The sequence below is a fragment of the Oncorhynchus nerka genome, linkage group LG21, assembly GCF_034236695.1.
Source record: "Oncorhynchus nerka isolate Pitt River linkage group LG21, Oner_Uvic_2.0, whole genome shotgun sequence".
Lineage (NCBI taxonomy): Eukaryota > Metazoa > Chordata > Actinopteri > Salmoniformes > Salmonidae > Oncorhynchus > Oncorhynchus nerka.
The window spans coordinates 30,803,310-30,824,565 of record NC_088416.1 but is presented as its reverse complement, the minus strand read 5'-3'; the positions used below and the strand labels follow the sequence as shown (position 1 = coordinate 30,824,565).

Below are 21,256 nucleotides of genomic sequence, written 5' to 3'. Positions count from 1 at the left end.
ACAGACCAGCTAGATCTACTGTCTTTATTATATTACAACAGACCAGCTGTATCTACTGTCTCCATTTCACTTTGGCCATTGTTGTGGGCCTGCCCTCCCCTCAACAGCCTCAAATAGGCTATTTCATGTGGGGGTGGGGTGGGGCGGCAGACACACGCATCTCACATTTCATTACATTACATTTTTATATATTGCTACTAAAATGTTTAAAAATCACAAATAATATTTTATATTATTAATTTCAAACAACAGCATTAGCATGAGAAGAACTTACCAGTCCAAAACGATGTCCTCTCCGTTCAAAAAATATTCCTCCATTTGGGAATCGCTAAATTAATCGTCCTCCAACAATCTCTGTCTCACTTTTCCGATCAATTTCTTCTAAAATTGTGTGTACATCTGTATATCTAGACTTAGATTTAGCTTTCCCTGACTTAGTCGCCATACTGATTGATATATAAACAGCTGAAGATGCGCTTTACCAAAACAACGCTGTGCGTAACATGCGTTGCTCCTTCCGGTATGAAACTTCAATGGCGAATGACCCTCTTTACGCCGGAGTTCACTACATGGGTTGGTCTTCCAACACATAAACATTACATATTGCCGTTTACCTCAGCTCATTGGCTATCTACCCACCTAGAGTTCAAGACGATCAGTGGTCATTAGGTTCAAATACAGTCAATCAACGAAACAGCGGTCATATCATTGGTGCACAATGATGTCATTACTTGTTGTCTTCAAATCGGTTTCTTTCAGTCAATACGTCCCGCGAAATGACCCATCAGGTTTGGTTGTGTTACAAACAAACCAGTTGATTGCAATGAAACCAAACATGACTGGAAAAGTCACGTTTAGTGTGTGTATTTACATCGAATATGTCGTCGAAAATGGAATGAGACGGAATTCACGACACAAGCGGTTCACAAAATGTTTCGTGTCAGGCTATAAAAATGGATTTTATCAAACAAAAGACCATTCATTGTGTAACAATAAGCATTGGGATTGCAAACAGAGGAAGATCGTCAAAGGTAAACAATTAATTTTATTGCAGTTTGTGATTTTGTTACGCCTGTGCTGGTTGAAATAGTTGTTTTAATGGGGCTCTATCCTCAGATAATCGCATCGTATTCTTTCGCAGTAAATCATTTTTTAAATCTGACAACGCAGTTGGATTAGCAAGATTCTAGGCTTTCAAAACATGTGAGACACTTGTATTTTCATGAATGTTTAATATTACTATTTATGTAGCGATCACCGTATGTTGTCGAATTTCATCGCGCTATCGGGTACGGTGCGCAGAGGTTAACAGTTTTCCTAGAAAGAGTACTGAACTGTGTGCCGTTTATACTGAACAAAAATATAAACGCAGGGCCTCCCGGGTGGCGCAGTGGTTAAGGGCGCTGTACTACAGCGCCAGCTGTGCCATCAGAGTCCCTGGGTTCGCGCCCAGGCTCTGCCGTAACCGGCCGCGACCGGGAGGTCCGTGGGGCGACGCACAATTGGCCTAACGTCGTCCGGGTTAGGGAGGGCTTGGTCGGTAGAGATGTCCTTGTCTCATCGCGCACCAGCGACTCCTGTAGCGGGCCGGGCGCAGTGCGCGCTAACCAAGGTTGCCGGGTGCACGGTGTAGCCTCCGACACATTGGTGCGGCTGGCTTCCGGGTTGGATGCGCGCTGTGTTAAGAAGCAGTACGGCTGGTTGGGTTGTGTATCGGAGGACGCATGACATTCAACCTTCGTCTCTCCCGAGCCCGTACGGGAGTTGTAGCGATGAGACAAGATAGCTACTACAATAATTGGATACCACGAAAATTGGGGAGAAAAAGTGGTATAAAATAATAATAATAATAAAAATATAAACTCAACTTGTAAAGTGTTGGTCCCATGTTTCATGAGCTGAAATAAAAGATTTTCCATATGCACAAAAAGCCTATTTCTCTCAAATTGTGTGCACAAATGTGTTTATACCCCTTGCCATGATAATCTATCCACCTGACAGGTGTGGCATATCAAAAAGCTGATTAAACAGCATGATCATTACACAGGTGAACCTTCCACAGATGTCTCAAGGTTTTAGGGAGAGTGCAATTGGCATGCTGACTGCAGAAATGTCCACCAGAGCTGTTGCCAGATAATTGAATGTTCGTTTCTCTACCATAAGCCGACTCCAAAGTTATTTCAGAGAATTTGGCAGTATATATAACCGCAGACCATGTGTATGGCTTCGTGTGGGCGAGTGATTTGCTGATGTCGACTTTGCGAACAGAGTGCCCCAGTGGCGGTGGGGTTATGGTATGGGCAGGTATAAGCTACTGACAACGAACACAATTGCATTTTATCGATGGCAATTTGAATGCACAGAGATACCGTGACAAGATCCTGAGGCCCATTGTCATGCCATTCATCCTCCACCATCAACTCATGTTTCACCATGATAATGCACAGCCCCGTTTTGCAAGGATCTGTACACAATTCCTGGAAGCTGAACATTTCCCAGTTCTTTCATGGCCTGCATACCAGACATGTCACCCATTGAGCATGTGTGGGATGCTCGGGATCGACGTGTACGACAGCGTGTTCCAGTTCCCGTCAATATTTTGTAACTTCACACAGCCATTTTAGAGTTGTGGGACAACATTCCACAAGCCACAATCAACAGCCTGATCAACTCTATCAACTCTGTGTCACCCTGCATGAGGCAAATGGTGATCACACCCGATACTGACTTTTTCTGATCCACAACCCAATTTTTTAAAAGGTATTTGTGACCAACAGATACACATCTGTATTCCCTGTCAGGTGAAATCCATAGATTAGGACCTAATGATTTTATATCAATTGACTGATTTCCTTATATGAACTGTAAGTCGATAAAATCTTTGAAATTGTTGCATGTTGTTTTTATGTTTTTGTTCAGTATAAATGCCTGTCCTATTGTCAATGGATAAAATAGGGTGGGACCATGAGACGTGAAAGTGTGGTTGTGTTGAGCATAAACTGTTCAAGTATTCAGTAAATACGTGATCCAAACTCAGGTGTTCCCAAAACTTTTTGGCCCGTGACCACATTTTGATGTAAAAAATGTTTTGTTACCCCACCATGTAAAAAAAGTAACGCAATCAACAGCCATTGTATACTTTTTTTTATTGGAGCTATGACAGTTTATTACAAATCAGTCTGCCGGTACTTGTGACAGTATTTCAATCTGAAGGGAGTATGGTTTGAAGTAAATTAAATGCATCAGAAAGGTATTGGGAAGTTCAGAAGATCAGGGCCTGGTCTTGTCTACTCTGTTTTAATGTCCTGCGTGGCTTGTGGGCAAGGTAGAAGGAAACAGAAGACACATACATGTTTCTTAGAGTGTTACCTTTCAGTGATGGGGTCATAATATTTTGTAGCTTAAACCGATGGAGCCACATTTGTAGGAAGAAAACTGAAACCGCTCTGTTAATTACAACTGTATCTAGTGGCTACTGGAGGGTCCTGGCATAACCCCAGTTCCATGAACCAAGTTTCTCTCCCGAACTCATTTTCAAACCAGGCGAACCCTAGTTAGGGAAACGCTGTCCCAACTGCTGTGTATGTACAGTATGTCAGGCTGCATCCTCTTCCCTGCGGTACCTACCCTGCCAAATCAAAGCAATACCATGAGGAGGTGACTGAGCCTAGCTATAGTTAATGGGAACAGACCAGGGTACAAAATGATCAGATGCAGCCAACGCTTTCACCCCACCTCAATCCTCCACTGACCTTACTGTCCATACACATGGATACACATGGACACTTGGCTTCATAAACAAGCAGGCAGAAACAATGTGCTCTAGATTGCATGAAGTGTTACTGTAGTCTGCAACAGCACATTGTGTGAATGGAATATTCTGCACAATGAGGGCCGAGAATACACAGTGTTGACCCAGGAAAATCTCATCTCATAAATAGTTAAAAAGCTGGGCTTTTAAAAGAATTGGTCAACTTGTTCGGCGGTCTACAAAATATGCATTCAGGGAGGTGGAAACGTGCTTTTCTGGGCTGCCTAGCACTCAATAGCTATGGCTCTGGTCTGTAGAATATGGCCTATAAGCATGCCTGGTTAACTTTGAGAACCTGCTCTGCTCACATAGACTTCTCTCTACCTCTACCCAACACACACAACACCTCATCCTTTACACTGTTGACCATTATCATCACGTTATACAGTTCCATTAACAGCAGAGTTGTCATCACTATGGAGAGAAAAGCCACAGCACAATGAGTTAAAGCTGGTGAACCTTACATTACTTTCAGTGATTCAGCCGTTTTCGTCCATGATCAGAATGAAACTACCCACAATGACCAATCAACATTACGGCATTACAGCAATTACTGTCTGGCCGGCAACATCAAATTTAAAAGGCCTAATCCTCATTCAGTAATAAACACTCTAGCAATATAAGTAATGAGCAATATAACTACTGACCTTTCATTTACTGCTGCTTAAAATGACAGCTAGGTCACACTGCAATGACAGCTAGGTCACACTTTTGAGCTGAGGCTGGGGTCCTATGTGGCTCAGTTGGTAGAGCATGCCGTTTGCATCTACTTGTGATGATTATTTAAATGTTTCTATTAGGTTGCAAAAAGCAACAATATTTGCATGATGTTGCAATAACATTCCCAGGACAATTATTTTGTTTCTTTAAAAGTTCCTAAAACATTTCTTTAGGTTGTGGGAACATTGTAGGGATATGACAAAGAAATAGGTTCCTAAAAGACAAAAACTGTCCATTTGTGCTGACATTCAGATAATGTTTGTATCCGGGTGCACAAAACATTCCTTTAAGGTTGCAAGAATGTTGACAGAACAGCCTTTCTAAGTTCTTTAAAGGTTCCCAGAAAATGTAATTCGTTTTGGGAACAGTGTGGGTGCATTACAAGAGATAGGTTCCCAAAACACAAAATATGCATGGTTGTGATGAAATTCATAAACATTTTAAGTTAGGTTGCACAGGACATTCCCTTAATGTTATAAGAATTAAATAAGACAGTTTCTATGACGTCCGTAGACTATTCCATTGACGTTAACGAATGTCATAAAAACAGACTCATTGCTGCAGACTCATTGGTCGAGCCATGATTCCTCCGAAAAATGACCCGCCAAACCGCACTTCTTAACACCCGCTCGCTTAACCCGGAAGCCAGCCGCGCCTATGTGTCGGAGGAAACACCATTCAACTGACAACCGAAGTCAGCCTACAGGCGCACTGGCCCGCCACAAGAAGTCGCAAGAGCGCGATGAACCATGTAAAGCCCCCCCGGAAAAACCATCCCCTAACCCGACGATGCTGGGTCAATTGTGCACCGCCCTATGGGACTCCCGATCATGGCCGGTTGTGATACAGCCCGGGATCGAACCCGGGTCTATTTATTTTTATTTATTTTAATATTATTTATTTCACCTTTATTTAACCAGGTAGGCTAGTAGAGAACAGGTTCTCATTTGCAACTGCGACCTGGCCAAGAAAAAGCATAGCAATTCGACACATACAACAACACAGAGTTACACATGGAATAAACAAAACATAGTCGTTAATACAGTAGAACAAAAGAAAACAAAAAGTCTATATACAGGGAGTGCAAATGAGGGGAGATAAGGGAGTTAAGGAAATAAATAGTCATTACAATATAGCAATTAAACACTGGAATGGTAGATGTGCAGAAGATGAATGTGCATGTAGAGATACTGGGGTGTAAAAGAGCAAGATAAATAAATAAATACTGTATGGGGATGAGGTAGGTAGATAAATGGGCTGTTTATTTATTTATTTTATGTTTATTTCACCTTTATTTAACCAGGTAGGCTAGTTGAGAACAAGTTCTCATTTGCAACTGCGACCTGGCCAAGATAAAGCATAGCAGTGTGAACAGACAACACAGAGTTACACATGCAGTAAACAATTAACAAGTCAATAATACAGTAGAAAAAAGGAGAGTCTATATACATTGTGTGCAAAAGGCATGAGGAGGTAGGCGAATAATTACAATTTTGCAGATTAACACTGGAGTGATAAATGATCAGATGGTCATGTACAGGTAGAGTTTTACTAGGGTAAGTTTGGCAGCGTGAGTGAAGGAGGCTTTGTTGCGGAATAGAAAGCCGACCCTTGATTTGATTTTCGATTGGAGATGTTTGATATGAGTCTGGAAGGAGAGTTTACAGTCTAGCCAGACACCTAGGTACTTATAGATGTCCACATATTCAAGGTCGGAACCATCCAGGGTGGTGATGCTGGTCAGGCGTGCGTGCGGGTGCAGGCAGCGAACGGTTGAAAAGCATGCATTTGGTTTTACTAGCGTTTAAGAGCAGTTGGAGGCCACGGAAGGAGTGTTGTATGGCATTGAAGCTCGTTTGGAGGTTAGATAGCACAGTGTCCAAGGACGGGCCGAAAGTATATAGAATGGTGTCGTCTGCGTAGAGGTGGATCAGGGAATCGCCCGCAGCAAGAGCAACATCATTGATATATACAGAGAAAAGAGTCGGCCCGAGAATTGAACCCTGTGGCAGCCCCATACAGACTGCCTGAGGACCGGACAGCATGCCCTCCGATTTGACACACTGAACTCTGTCTGCAAAGTAATTGGTGAACCAGGCAAGGCAGTCATCCGAAAAACCGAGGCTACTGAATCTGCCGATAAGAATATGGTGATTGACAGAGTCGAAAGCCTTGTTGGCAAGGTCGATGAAGACGGCTGCACAGTACTGTCTTTTATCGATGGCGGTTATGATATCGTTTAGTACCTTGAGCGTGGCTGTGGTGCACCCGTGACCGGCTCGGAAACCAGATTGCACAGCGGAGAAGGTACGGTGGGATTCGATTTTTTGTTTGTAAAGTGGCTGTTCCACTGGATGTCATAAGGTGAACGCACCAATTTGTAAGTCGCTCTGGATAAGAGCGTCTGCTAAATGACTTAAATGTAAATGTAAATGTAAATTCGAGATGGTCAGTGACCTGTTTGTTGACTTGGCTTTCGAAGACCTTAGATAGGCAGGGCAGGATGGATATAGGTCTGTAACAGTTTGGGTCCAGGGTGTCTCCCCCTTTGAAGAGGGGGATGACTGCGGCAGCTTTCCAATCCTTGGGGATCTCAGACGATATGAAAGAGAGGTTGAACAGGCTGGTAATAGGGGTTGCGACAATGGCGGCGGATAGTTTCAGAAATAGAGGGTCCAGATTGTCAAGCCCAGCTGATTTGTACGGGTCCAGGTTTTGCAGCTCTTTCAGAGCACCTGTACATAGATGGGCTATGTACAGGTGCAGTGATCTGTGAGCTGCTCTGACAGCTGGTGCTTAAAGCTAGTGAGGGAGATATGAGTCTCCAGCTTCAGAGATTTTTGCAGTTCGTTCCAGTCATTGGCAGCAGAGAACTGGAAGGAAAGACGACCAAAGGAGGAATTGGCTTTGGGGGTGACCAGTGAGATATACCTGCTGGAGCGTGTGCTACGAGTGGGTGCTGCTATAGTGACCAGTGAGCTGAGATAAGGCGGGGCTTTACCTAGCAGAGACTTGTAGATAACCTGTAGCCAGTGGGTTTGGCGACGAGTATTTAAAAATATATATATATATTTTACTAGGCAAGTCAGTTAAGAACAAATTCTTATTTTCAATGACGGCTTAGGAACAGTGGGTTAACTGCCTGTTCAGGGGCAGAACGACAGATTTGTACCTTGTCAGCTCAGGGATTTGAACTTGCAACCTTCCGGTTACTAGTCCAACACTCTAACCACTAGGCTACCCTGCCGCCCCGTATGATGTGAGGGCCAACCAACGAGAGCGTACAGGTCGCAATGATGGGTAGTATATGGGGCTTTGGTGACAAAAAGGATGGTACTGTAATAGACTGCATCCAGTTTGTTGAGTATTTGAGTGTTTAGTTGAGTGTTGGAGGCTATTTTAAAGATGACATCACCGAAGTCGAGGATCGGTAGGATGGTCAGTTTTACAAGGGTATATTTGGCAGCATGAGTGAAGGATTACTTTTACATTTAAGTCATTTAGCAGACGCTCTTTGTTGCATCTAAATCTTTTTGATCCTATCCTAGGTATTCCTTAAAGAGGTGGGGTTTCAGGTGTCTCCGGAAGGTGGTGATTGACTCCGCTGTCCTGGCGTCGTGATATAGGAAGCCAATTCTAGATTTAATTTTGGATTGGAGATGCTTGATGTGAGTCTGGAAGGAGAGTCTACAGTCTAACCAGACACCTAGGTATTTGTAGTTGTCCATCTATTCTAAGTCAGAGCCGTCCAGAGTAGTGATGCTGGACGGGCGAGCAGGTGCGGGCAGTGATCAGTTGAATAGCATGCATTTAGTTTTACTTGCATTTAAGAGCAGTTGGAGGCCACGGAAGGAGAGTTGTATGGCATTGAAGCTCGTCTGGAGGTTAGTAAACACAGTGTCCAAAGAGGGGCCAGAAGTATACAGAATGGTGTGGTCTGCGTAGAGGTGTACCAGAGAATCACCAGCAGCAAGAGCAACATCATTGGCCAGGTTGATGAATACAGCTGCACAGTAATGTCTCTTATGGATGGCGGTTAAGATGTCATTAAGGACCTTGAGCGTGGCTGAGGTGCACCCATGACCAGCTCTGAAACCAGAATGCATAGCAGAGAAGGTACGATGGGATTCTAAATGGTCGGTAATCTGTTTGTTAACTTGGCTTTCGGAGACCTTAGAAAGACAGGGTAGGATAGATATAGGTCTGTAGCAGTTTGGGTCTAGAGTTTCACCCCCTTTGAAGAGGGGGATGACCGTGGCAGCTTTCCAATCTTTGGGAATCTCAGACGATACGAAAGAGAGGTTGAACAGGCTAGTAATAGGGGTTGCAACAATTTCGGTAGATCATTTTAGAAAGAGAGGGTCCAGATTGTCTAGCCCGGCTTATTTGTAGGGGTCCAGATTTTGCAGATCTTTCAGAACATCAGCTATCTGGATTTGGGTAAAGGAGAAATTGTGGGGGCTTTGGCGGGTTGCTGTGGAGGGTGCCGGGCAGTTGACCGGGGTAGGGGTAGCCAAGTGGAAAGCATGGCCAGCCGTAGAGAAATGCTTATTGAAATTCTCAATTATAGTGGATTTATCGGTGGTGAACGTGTTTCCTAGCCTCAGAGCAGTGGGCAGCTGGGAGGAGGTGCTCTTATTCTCCATGGACTTTACAGTGTCAAATAACTTTTTTGAGTTAGTACTACAGGATGCAAATTTCCGTTTGAAAAAGCTAGCCTTAGCTTTCCTAACTGCCTGTGTATATTTGTTCCTAACTTCCCTGAAAAGTTGCATATCACGGGGGCTATTCAATGCTAATGCAGAACGCCACAGGATGTTTTTGTACAGGTCTGGAGTGAACCAACAACTATATCTATTCCTAGTTCAATTTTTTTTGAATGGGGCAAGCTTGTTTAAGGTGGTGAGGAAGGCACTTTTAAAGAATAGCCAGGCATCATCTACTGACGGGATGAGGTCAATGTCATTCCAGGATACACCGGTCAATAAGAAAGGAATGCTCACAGAAGTGTTTTAGGGAGTGTTTGACAGTGATGAGGGGTGGTCGTTTGGTCGCAGACCCATTACGGATGCAAGCAATATGGCAGTGATCGCTGAGATCTTGATTGAAAACAGCAGAGGTGTATTTGAAGGGTGAGTTAGTTAGGATGACATCTATGAGGGTGCCGTGTTTACGGATTTGGAGTTGTACCTGGTAGGTTCATTGATAATTTGTGTGAGATTGAGGGCATCAAGCTTGGATTGTAGGATGGCCGGGGTGTTAAGCATGTCCCAGTTTAGGTCACCTAGTAGCACGAGCTCAGAAGATAGATGGGGGGGCAATCAATTCACATATGGTATCGAGGGCACAGCTGGGGGCAAAGGGAGGTCTATAGCAAGCGGCAACAGTGAGAGACTTGTTTCTGGAAAGGTGAATTTTTAGAATTGTTTGGGTACAGACTTGGATACTAATACAGAACTCTGCAGGATATCTTTGCAGTAGATTGCAACACCGCCCCCTTTGGCAGTTCTATCTTGGCGGAAAATGTTATAGTTAGCGATGGAGATTTCAAGGTTTTTGGACACGACTAAGACTGAGGTTGGCAGAGTGTGCTAAAACAGTGAGTAAAACAAATTTAGGGAGTAGGCTTCTAATGTTAACATGCATGAAACCAAGGCTTTTACGGTTACAGAAGTCAACAAATGAGAGCACCTGGGGAGTGGAACTAGGCACTGCAGGACCTGGATTAACCTCCACATCACCAGAGGAACAGAGGAGAAGTAGGATAAGGGTACAGCTAAAGACTATATGAACTGGCCGTCTAGCACGTTCGGAACAGAGAGTAAAAGGAGCAGGTTTCTGGGCACGATAGCATAGATTCAAGGCATAGTGTACAGACAAAGGTAAGGTAGGATGTGAGTACATTGGAGGTAAACCTAGGCATTGAGTAATGATGAGAGAGATATAGTCTCTAGAGACGTTTAAACCAGGTGATGTCATCGCATATGTAGGAGGTGGAACAACATGGTTGGTTAAGGCATATTGAGCAGGGCTAGAGGCTCTACAGTGAAATAAGACAGTAATCACTAACCAGGACAGTGATGGACGAGGCATATTGATATTAGAGAGAGGCATGCGTAGCCATGTGAACATATGGGACCAGTGAGTGGTTGGGCTGACTGGGAACACGGCGATTCAGACAGTTAGCAGGCCGATGCTAACACGCTAACAGTTAATAGGCCGGGGCTAAACAAGCTAGCAGTTAGCAGACCAGGTTAGCAAGCAAGCAGTTAGCTGGAGTTAGCAGTTAGCAGACCGTGGCAGGCAAGTTAGCAGTTAGTAGACCGGGGCTAGCAAGTTAGCCTTTGGGGGACGTCGCGATGGGGGTAAGTCTGTTTTTGCCTCTTTGTGCGGTGACGTCGATAGACCAGTCATGGAGTTAGTAGGGTTCCAAGTAGCTCTAGGTAGCTAGCAGGCCTAGCAGGCTGTAGTGGCGCCTCTAGCACTGCAGTGCCTTAGACTGCTGCACCCATTGGGAGGCCCTTTCCAAGGATATTTCATCTAAAACATTTTTTGATAAATAATTATCATCCTAAATATGAGCCTTTTTGCAGACAAGCTGATATTCAGTCCCATAGACACTCAGATCACCAATGTACGCGAACACTAGTTAATAGTTCACTGTTCTGACTGGTTGTTTCGTTCAGCTGACAGCAGCGCTGAACTCTGACACTTTCAAGACAAAGGTCATTGAAAAGCCTGCTCACGTCTCGTCTTCACACATTCCAGGCAATGAGATCACATTTACTGTACACACAGACACAGTAAGAAGGCTGCAGAGAGCAGAGTGTACACAATGCAATCTCCTGTAATCTCCTAGTCTAATAAAGTCACATGATGTCTTGCTGTCATTCCCTCTGTAGGATTTCCACCTCCTTCATAGAAACAGGCTGCTCGTTGAACATTCCAAAATCATGGGCATTAATATGGAGTTTGGTACCCACTTTGCTGCTATAACAGCCTCCGCTATTCTGGGAGGGATACATTTACATTTACATTTAAGTCATTTAGCAGACGCTCTTATCCAGAGCGACTTACAAATTGGTGCATTCACCTTATGACCTCCAGTGGAACAGTAGTGCATCTAAATCTTTTCAGGGGGAGGGGGGGTGAGAGGGATTACTTTATCCTATCCTAGGTATTCCTTAAAGAGGTGGGGTTTCAGGTGTCTCCGGAAGGTGGTGATTGACTCCGCTGTCCTGGCGTCGTGAGGGAGTTTGTTCCACCATAGGGGGGCCAGAGCAGCGAACAGTTTTGACTGGGCTGAGCGGGAACTGTACTTCCTCAGTGGTAGGGAGGCGAGCAGGCCAGAGGTGGATGAACGCAGTGCCCTTGTTTGGGTGTAGGGCCTGATCAGAGCCTGGAGGTACTGAGAAACAGGAAAGTGCCGTTCCCCTCACAGCTCCGTAGGCAAGCACCATGGTCTTGTAGCGGATGCGAGCTTCAACTGGAAGCCAGTGGAGGGAGCGGAGGAGCGGGGTGACGTGAGAGAACTTGGGAAGGTTGAACACCAGACGGGCTGCGGCGTTCTGGATGAGTTGTAGGGGTTTAATGGCACAGGCAGGGAGCCCAGCCAACAGCGAGTTGCAGTAATCCAGACGGGAGATGACAAGTGCCTGGATTAGGACCTGCGCCGCTTCCTGTGTGAGGCAGGGTCGTACTCTGCGGATGTTGTAGAGCATGAACCTACAGGAACGGGCCACCGCCTTGATGTTAGTTGAGAACGACAGGGTGTTGTCCAGGATCACGCCAAGGTTCTTAGCGCTCTGGGAGGAGGACACAATGGAGTTGTCAACCGTGATGGCGAGATCATGGAACGGGCAGTCCTTCCCGGGAGGAAGAGCAGCTCCGTCTTGCCGAGGTTCAGCTTGAGGTGGTGATCCGTCATCCACACGGATATGTCTGCCAGACATGCAGAGATGCGATTCGCCACCTGGTCATCAGAAGGGGGAAAGGAGAAGATTAATTGTGTGAGTCTGCATAGCAATGATAGGAGAGACCATGTGAGGTTATGACAGAGCCAAGTGACTTGGTGTATAGCGAGAATAGGAGAGGGCCTAGAACAGAGCCCTGGGGGACACCAGTGGTGAGAGCACGTGGTGTCATTCTCGCCACGCCACCTGGTAGGAGCGACCTGTCAGGTAGGACGCAATCCAAGCGTGGGCGCGCCGGAGATGCCCAACTCGGAGAGGGTGGAGAGGAGGATCTGATGGTTCACAGTATCGAAGGCAGCCGATAGGTCTAGAAGGATGAGAGCAGAGGAGAGAGAGTTAGCTTTAGCAGTGCGGAGCGCCTCCGTGATACAGAGAAGAGCAGTCTCAGTTGAATGACTAGTCTTGAAACCTGACTGATTTGGATCAAGAAGGTCATTCTGAGAGAGATAGCGGGAGAGCTGGCCAAGGACGGCACGTTCAAGAGTTTTGGAGAGAAAAGAAAGAAGGGATACTGGTCTGTAGTTGTTGGCATCGGAGGGATCGAGTGTAGGTTTTTTCAGAAGGGGTGCAACTCTCGCTCTCTTGAAGACGGAAGGGACGTAGCCAGCGGTCAGGGATGAGTTGATGAGCGAGGTGAGGTAAGGGAGGAGGTCTCCATTCAAATGGTCTGGAGAAGAGAGGAGGGGATAGGGTCAAGCGGGCAGGTTGTAGGGGGGGCCGGCCGTCACAAGACGCGAGATTTCATCTGGAGAGAGAGGGGAGAAAGAGGTCAGAGCACAGGGTAGGGCAGTGTGAGCAGAACCAGCGGTGTCGTTTGACTTAGCAAACGAGGATCGGATGTCGTCGACCTTCTTTTCAAAATGGTTGACGAAGTCATCTGCAGAGAGGGAGGAGGGGGGGGGAGGGGGAGGAGGATTCAGGAGGGAGGAGAAGGTTGCAAAGAGCTTCCTAGGGTTAGAGGCAGATGCTTGGAATTTAGAGTGGTAGAAAGTGGCTCTAGCAGCAGAGAGAGAAGAGGAAAATGTAGAGAGGAGGGATTTCCACTAGATGTTGGAACATTGCTGCGGGGACTTGCTTCCATTCAGCCACAAGAGCATTAGTGAGGTCGGGCACTGATGTTGGGCGATTAGGCTTGGCTTGCAGTCTGCATTCCAATTAACCTCAAAGGTGTTCGATGGAGTTGAGGTCAGGGTTCTGTGCAGGCCAGGCAAGTTCTTCCACACCGATCTCGACAAACCATTTCTGTATGGACCTGCTTTTGTGCATGGGGGCATTGTCATGCTGAAACAGGAAAGGGCCTTACCCAAATTGTTGCCACAAAGTTGGAAGCACAAAATCGTCTTGAAAGTCATTGTATGCTGTAGCATACAGCCTGAACCATGAAAAACAGCCCCAGACCATTATTCATCCTCCACCAAACTTTACCGTTGACACTAAGCATTCGGGCAGGTAGCGTTCTCCTGGCAGTTTGGAACTCGTTAGTGAGTGTTGCAACATAGGATATATTATTTTTCCATGCTACACGCTTCAGCAGTCCCATTCTGTGAGCTTGTGTGGCCTACCACTTCGCGGCTGAGCCGTTGCTGCTCCTAGATGTTTCCACTTCACAATAACAGCACTTATAGTTGACCGGGGCAACTCTAGCAGGGCAGAAAATTGACAAATTGTTGGAAAAGTGGCATCCTATGACGGTGCCACAATGAAAGTCACTGAGCTCTCCAGTTCTGCCAATGTTTGTCTATGGAGATTGCATAGCTATGTGCTCAATATTATACACCTGTCAGTAACGGGCATGGCTGAAATACCCGAATGCACTAATTTGAAGGGGTGTCCACATACTTTTGTGCACATAGTGTATGAACTGAACATAGACCAGCCTAAACACTACATGTAAACAAATGCATGCACTCATTTACACATGTGAACCTGACCCGAACCCAGACATCCTGTACATGATAGCAGAAATGCGCTCAACCATGCACACAACTACATAAGGACATGGCCTGCTGTCATGCACATAGTCTAGAACTCAAATGCAGAAGTATACACATATGAGGATCCACATATACACATACATTATGCACCACTAGTATGTCCTCATTCTGTCCTCCCCAACAGTCTGTAAATCGTATCTCATGCTATCTATGCACATCATATTCCACTTAATCCTTGTTTATTCTGTGTAGGCTAAGGCTCACGCACATCTGATAAATCATGGCGTCCAGTTCATCACACCAGGTGCTCCTCCACAGCACCCTGATCCAGTTGGAGAAACAAACAGAAGACATAAGCTGTTGTTGTCCCCTAGCTACATTGTTTTTATCCATCGACCCTGCAGCCTCTCTCTCCTCTGTATTAACGTTAGGGAGGGACGGTTACATCATTTGGGTGGAACATGCGGAATATATGTATGGTGATGTCTTTTCAAGTCAGATTAGAGATGAGGTCATGTTGTTAACTTCAGCGTTAAGGTATGCATGGCTTTGTCATGTGATGTCAACCGTGGTTCCTTCAGCTTGGATTATGAAAGACAGGTTGTCCATTCAAATGTGTAAACGCTTTGGAAAATAGTGCATTCAGCCTGTCACAAGTACTTTACACTCGATTTACTCTTTGGAAAAGGGTATTCAATTCATATATTTTTCTTCTACACCTCACTTGACAAGTACTTTCACTGATTCAAATTCAGCATAAAAACGGCAATGGAGCAAAAGCATTTCAAACCATTTCTAGATGTTTCCAGAGCATTCCAATGCAGCTTCCTGAAATAGCTCAATGTCTCTTGGTAGAGGTTACAATTTAAGCACTTTAACAAATAAAATGGGCCTTGTCAATGTACAGTGCAAGTCTAATGAGTTCATGGCTCCATAACGGGAAAGAGCATTCATCAAGCACTTAGCCTCACTTGCCAGGCTTATATTTTAACACCGCATTGTTGGAATAGGACCGTAAGTTATTTATGAGGCAGCAGGTGAGGGAAAGGGGCCCAACTATAGTCTTATTGAAGGGTAATTAGATCCATGTTATCTCCCTCTCTACATTCAAAGATTCAATCGTGGACACTGTTACTGACACTTGTGGATACTTTGCGTGATGTATTGTTGCCTCTACCTTTTTGCCCTTTGTGCTGTTGTCTGTGCCTAACAATGTTTGTACCGTGTTTGTGCTGCTACCATGTTGTGCTGCTGCCATTGTGTTACCTTGTTGTTGTTGTGTTGCTACCATGCTGTGCTACTATGCCTTTGTTGTCTTAGGCCTCTCTTTATGTAGTGTTGTTTCTCTTGTCATGATGTGTGTGTTGTCCTAAAAAAAAGTATATCCCAGCCTCCGTCCCCGCAGGAGGCCTTTTGCCTTTTGTTAGGCTGCCTTTGTAAATAACTATTTGTTCTTATTTGACTTGCCTAGTTAGATAAAGGTTAAATAAAAACTAAAAATAGATTAGATTGAGGCAGAATGAACAACCATTGTCTGATGAGCCTCCAAATGTCAATCCAAATCCTACACATCTGACCTCATATCCCTTGGGCGTACTACTGAATGAATTTGTGTACAGTATAAAGACGTATTCAAAATCTGAAGTATTGCTTTGTGGAAGTTCCTTTCAACAGATAACCACCCAACATAGGACAGCCCACGTCATGTCAGAGTTGGATGGTAAATGTTCCAATAAATGTTGATTTATGGTCCCCTGCCAGTCATTTCCCCTGCAGTGGCATCCATCCCCTTTAAAAGTGGGTCACATGTGAAAGTAATGGGGGCTGTGGAACAGGACAGAGCAACCCCATAAATAATAGAGAAGGGAAAGCAAGGCGGTGTTAGCCGCAGCGGCCATAATCCTTTGTCTGTAATCACATTTGTAGGCCCAGCTTTGTCAGGCAAATCCGTAGAGGTTTTGTGTCTAATGGTGTCTTTTCATCAAGGTGTAAGTCTGATTCACGACTCTGGAGTGACAGCCCATTGTCTCCTCCCGGAACCCAGAATCCTCAGGGTTTTCTCAAGCTGTCAGCTTGTGTATCCACGGGCTACATTAAGCTGATGACAGGATGGAGATTTTGTGGGGAGAAGGGCAGGCATGGCTGAATGCAAACAGCTCAAAGCTCTCCATCAATCTAATTGTGTGAGAGACTGTGCTGCTGATATCACCAATGAGATATCACGGAGAGCAGTGCTCAAATGTGTTAATTGAGTTGACACTCGATTTCCAAATCCACGGGCAGGATTTTAGTTTGGCCTCATCTAAGGAACAGTACTGTACATTTCCACATCCATTCGATCAACAGTAACAATCATAAAAACTACAGTACAAAAGTATTTTGCACAGTAAGCTAATTCCTCCATATCTCAGAACATCTGATCAAGACCAGAACTGCCTGAGGTTACGGAGCAGCAGATATTCAGTATCAAACTGCATGGTTAATGTTCCACTCTCTGGAATCCATTTTCCTTCCTGTGACTGAAGCTCTGACATTTAACTGTAATGGCTCGGAAGAACCTGAACCACTCAGCCATATTTTCAGGAAACAGCGCTGCTTCTCTTTGAGATGATTGACAATAAGTTAGCCATGTACCAAGAGCTTCTGAAGTAAGTCTCTTACCTGACGTGATGGGAAACAGCGCTGCTTCTCTTTGAGATGATTGACAATAAGTTAGCCATGTACCAAGAGCTTCTGAAGTAAGTCTCTTACCTGACGTGATGGGAAACAGCGCTGCTTCTCTTTCAGATGATTGACAATAAGTTAGCCATGTACCAAGAGCTTCTGAAGTAAGTCTCTTACCTGACGTGATGGGAAACAGCAAATATTCAAGAGATCAAAATTCACCTGCCTTTCCAAGCGCAGCGCATCCCACCACTGAAAATGGTTGGCTCTGGACAGGTGCAAAGCCCTAGTTCCAACCTAATCTCGGTTAACCCAGAACTAAAATCTCACATAATTTGGTTATGTTTATGTAGCCTGTCCACGAAATATTAATTCTAACCAAACAACCAATACTCTGAATGTTTAAGGGGGCACAACCTTTTGGTACTATCATATTGTTTCTCGCAATCTCTTAAACGGGAATTTTAGTTGGTTGTTTTGACCTTAGTGCTTGAGATTTTACACATCGACAAGAAGTCAGGCTGCGAACCGGCTGTAAAGGCTTGACTCCACAGGAGCGTAATGTAGTTCAAGATTCTGACCAGATGGAGCCACGAGAACCATCCCTTCATCTCCCTCCTCCCCCCTCCCCCGATGTTCCTCCCTCTATGTTCTACCTAATGAAGCACTTTGCTGGAGCATGTGGGTGTCTTTAAGTGAGTCTCACCCGCCTCAGGCCCAATCTGGATGCTCATAACACTGGCAGACACTCTATTCGCTGCATATTTCCCTCCCTTACAGAGTGCAGAGCGATGGCTTCAGACTCCATCCACCCTAGCACCAACACTACCACTCTGATGATGTGAAATCAATATGAACATTAGAGCCCTAATCACTGCTAATGTTCTTGATGATCGTTACCCATTTACTCATTATTTACAAGACATTGCTTTGAATATCCTTATTCACATGACTATCATTATGGTAATGAGTGATACTTTGCCTGACAACAAGCTCTATATTTGGTAGGTGGAGCCTGTGTCAATTCTAGACTAGTTATCTCCTATGAAGCTCCTCCGCCTGATGCTGATATGTGTTTAAGCTCTGTTGCAGAAGACGTCACAAGAGGAATGAGGGACTGTCTCTGTACTGCAGCATAGAGGCCAGAGCTGGAGTGGTGGTGTTGGGAGGGTGCGGTGTGTCTGGAATATAGTAGCACTTCATTCCAATTAGACTCAATTTGATTATTGTGTCCTGGCTGAGAATCTCTAAGCAATTTGTCTCCTTAAGCATTGAAGCCATTTTAGGAGATGTTGCCATGGAGTAGGTTAGTTAATGAAGCGCTCACTGTTAGAGATGTGTCAGTCGTCTGTGACTGGCAAGTTGTTTATCAGTATTGAGTGGTCCACAAAAGCAGCTATTTTAAATGCACCAAGTCACAGTCATCTCTCCTATACCAAAATCAGGGATTTGTGTCTTAAACTTTGTCAATAGAGTGAGGTGACAAAGTTCTTCAGTTCAGGAATGCCCAAAGAGGACCATTTATTATTTAACATCAGGCAGTCTATTGTGAAATGATGCCAGGTACTTGGTTTTTTCACTTTGAACAGGAATACAATGAAAGCTGAACAGATTAATTTCACATGATATTCATAAAAATGTGTAATTATATTGAACCAGCCCAGTTCTAACATTATAATAAGCGATGTTGCAAAACAAAACATGTGGGATCCACATGGTACAACTTCATTGGATATGATAATACGAAGTTGACCCGCAGAGTGGACTTTTAAAAGAGATGATGAACTACAATAGTTTACATACAACTGAAATCACGTGTAAAGCATTTGAACAAATAGGTAAATAGCCTTACCTTGCGTAACTTTCACTCGCAGTTGGAATGTAGAACAAGCGCACAGAAAGATATGGTTCAAAAAGTTATGAACTCTTCAATCAGATTTGACTGTATTTTCCACTTCTACGATGTGTAACGTTGGGTATGAAAACTGCTGGGAAGTTAGTAAGAAAACACGAATTCGTTTGTGGGAGTGACCACAAAGTTCAGCGAGACGTAATAGGAGGCTAGAGTAGACCAGTCCATAATGAAAACTTCGGCGCGCCTCTCGTTCGGGGAAGGTACCAGGGAAGAAGAATAGCATGCTCCAGAAGAATGATCGAGACCGGTAACTACCGCAATAGTCTTGGCGTTTTGCTTTCTAAAAACAGTTTTAGAATATGTTTTGCTGCCAGGATAGGTAGCGAAAAAAGAAAGAAAGTGAAACGTTAACTTGAGGTCGGCTGCTCGCTCCTTGGTTATCTCGGTTTTCTTATGGGTCGGTTAAGTTAAGATAACTAGGTGAAGCCTATGGCCAGATACCAGACACAGTATGGGCCATATACCACACAGTAGACATGTTAGGGACCCTTCCATGGTATGCACTCGATTGTAAACGTCATTGTCACATGTCTGGAAAAGGCCTCAATATGTATAAGCATACCTATACATGTTTTTTATATTTACACAATTGAAAACCCATTGATTATTACTTGATATTTCAGGAGAAGGAAACCATTTAATCCACTAATAGTGTCTGCTTGGCTGACTGCATGGTCTATCACCAAGGCAGAGTGGAGTCATTATGGGAGTGCTCCTTTGATAGTGTACACATGAGACAGTGATTAATAATCAGCTCTGTAGGAGGTGCACTTCTTGTCATTATAATGAGCTTGTGTCCCCAGCCAAATTTGACAAATGGGATATTTTCTGCATGCAGGTTTTCTACCTGTCATGTGGGATGCCAGCCTGCTCCAACCTGAGTAACCTTGCAGCGTCATCCATTAAAATGAGCCCTGTGCTACCTACATTGCTACCTACATTTCCATCTCATTAACACCCTAAACCTCAGTGTACTCTGCCTCGGGACCCCATCTGGTGTGTTCACAATACCATGCATCATTTCTCCCATGTCTGAAGGCTTTTCTGCAGTCTCTCTTACATGAACAAGATGCTCCTTCAGAACTTGTAAAAATAACGGAAGCGTGTAAAACAAAACACATTATTTCATTTTCTAATCAGCATCAAAGCATCTCACCTAGTCCCTGTCGCTTGCATGGCCAGCCCACTCACTGTATCCATTCAGTCCATATTTATGACACCAACCCGAAGCAGCCCAACACAAAGCATAGACTACAGTACAGCTCCAGCACTGCGGGAGCACAAGCATGGAGAACACTCTAGCAGACATTTACATACGGTTAGAAAGGTCAGTCAGGCATTTGTGTGGCTGACTGAACATTGTGTCACACCTTGTGTCGCTTTGAGCACCCTTTGCTCTCACATCTGTGTTACCTAACTGCTCATTTGGTTAGGGTTAGGGTTAACTCTAACTGATCATTGGGTTAGGGTTAACTCTAACTGATCATTGGGTTAGGGTTAACTCTAACTGATCATTGGGTTAGGGTTAACTCTAACTGATCATTGGGTTAGGGTTAGGGTTAACTAACTGATAATTGGGTTAGGGTTAACTCTAACTGATCATTGGGTTAGGGTTAACTCTAACTGATCGTTGGGTTAGGGTTAGGGTTAACTCTAACTGATAATTGGGTTAGGGTTAACTCTAACTGATCATTGGGTTAGGGTTAACTCTAACTGATCATTGGGATAGGGTTAACTCTAACTGATCATTTGGTTAGGGTTAGGGTTAACTCTAACTGATCATTGGGTTAGGGTTAACTCTAACTGATCATTTGGTTAGGGTTACCTCTAACTTATCATTTGGTTAAGGCTAGGGTTAACTCTAACTGATCATTGCGTTAGGGTTAGGGTTAACTCTAACTGATCATTGGGTTAGGGTTAGGGTTAACTCTAACTGATCATTTGGTTAGGGTTAGAGTTAACTCTAACTGATCATTGGGTTAGGGTTAGGGTTAACTCTAACTGATCATTGGGTTAGGGTTAACTCTAACTGATCATTTGGTTAGGGTTACCTCTAACTTATCATTTGGTTAAGGCTAGGGTTAACTCTAACTGATCATTGCGTTAGGGTTAGGGTTAACTCTAACTGATCATTGGGTTAGGGTTAGGGTTAACTCTAACTGATCATTTGGTTAGGGTTAGAGTTAACTCTAACTGATCATTGGGTTAGGGTTAGGGTTAACTCTAACTGATCATTGGG

At 44.5% G+C, this 21,256-nt stretch overlaps 1 protein-coding gene across 1 annotated transcript in view; it reads right to left on the bottom strand.

The window, feature by feature from the left end:
- LOC115110569 (paralemmin-1-like) overlaps positions 1 to 19,275 on the bottom strand; it is a 38,209-nt gene extending 18,934 nt beyond the window's left edge. Inside the window, exon 1 of the mRNA XM_029636335.2 lies at positions 18,955 to 19,275. The gene's annotated coding sequence lies outside the window, so the exon portion shown is untranslated. The remainder of the gene's footprint in view (positions 1 to 18,954) is intronic.
- Between the last annotated feature and the right edge of the window lie 1,981 nt (positions 19,276 to 21,256).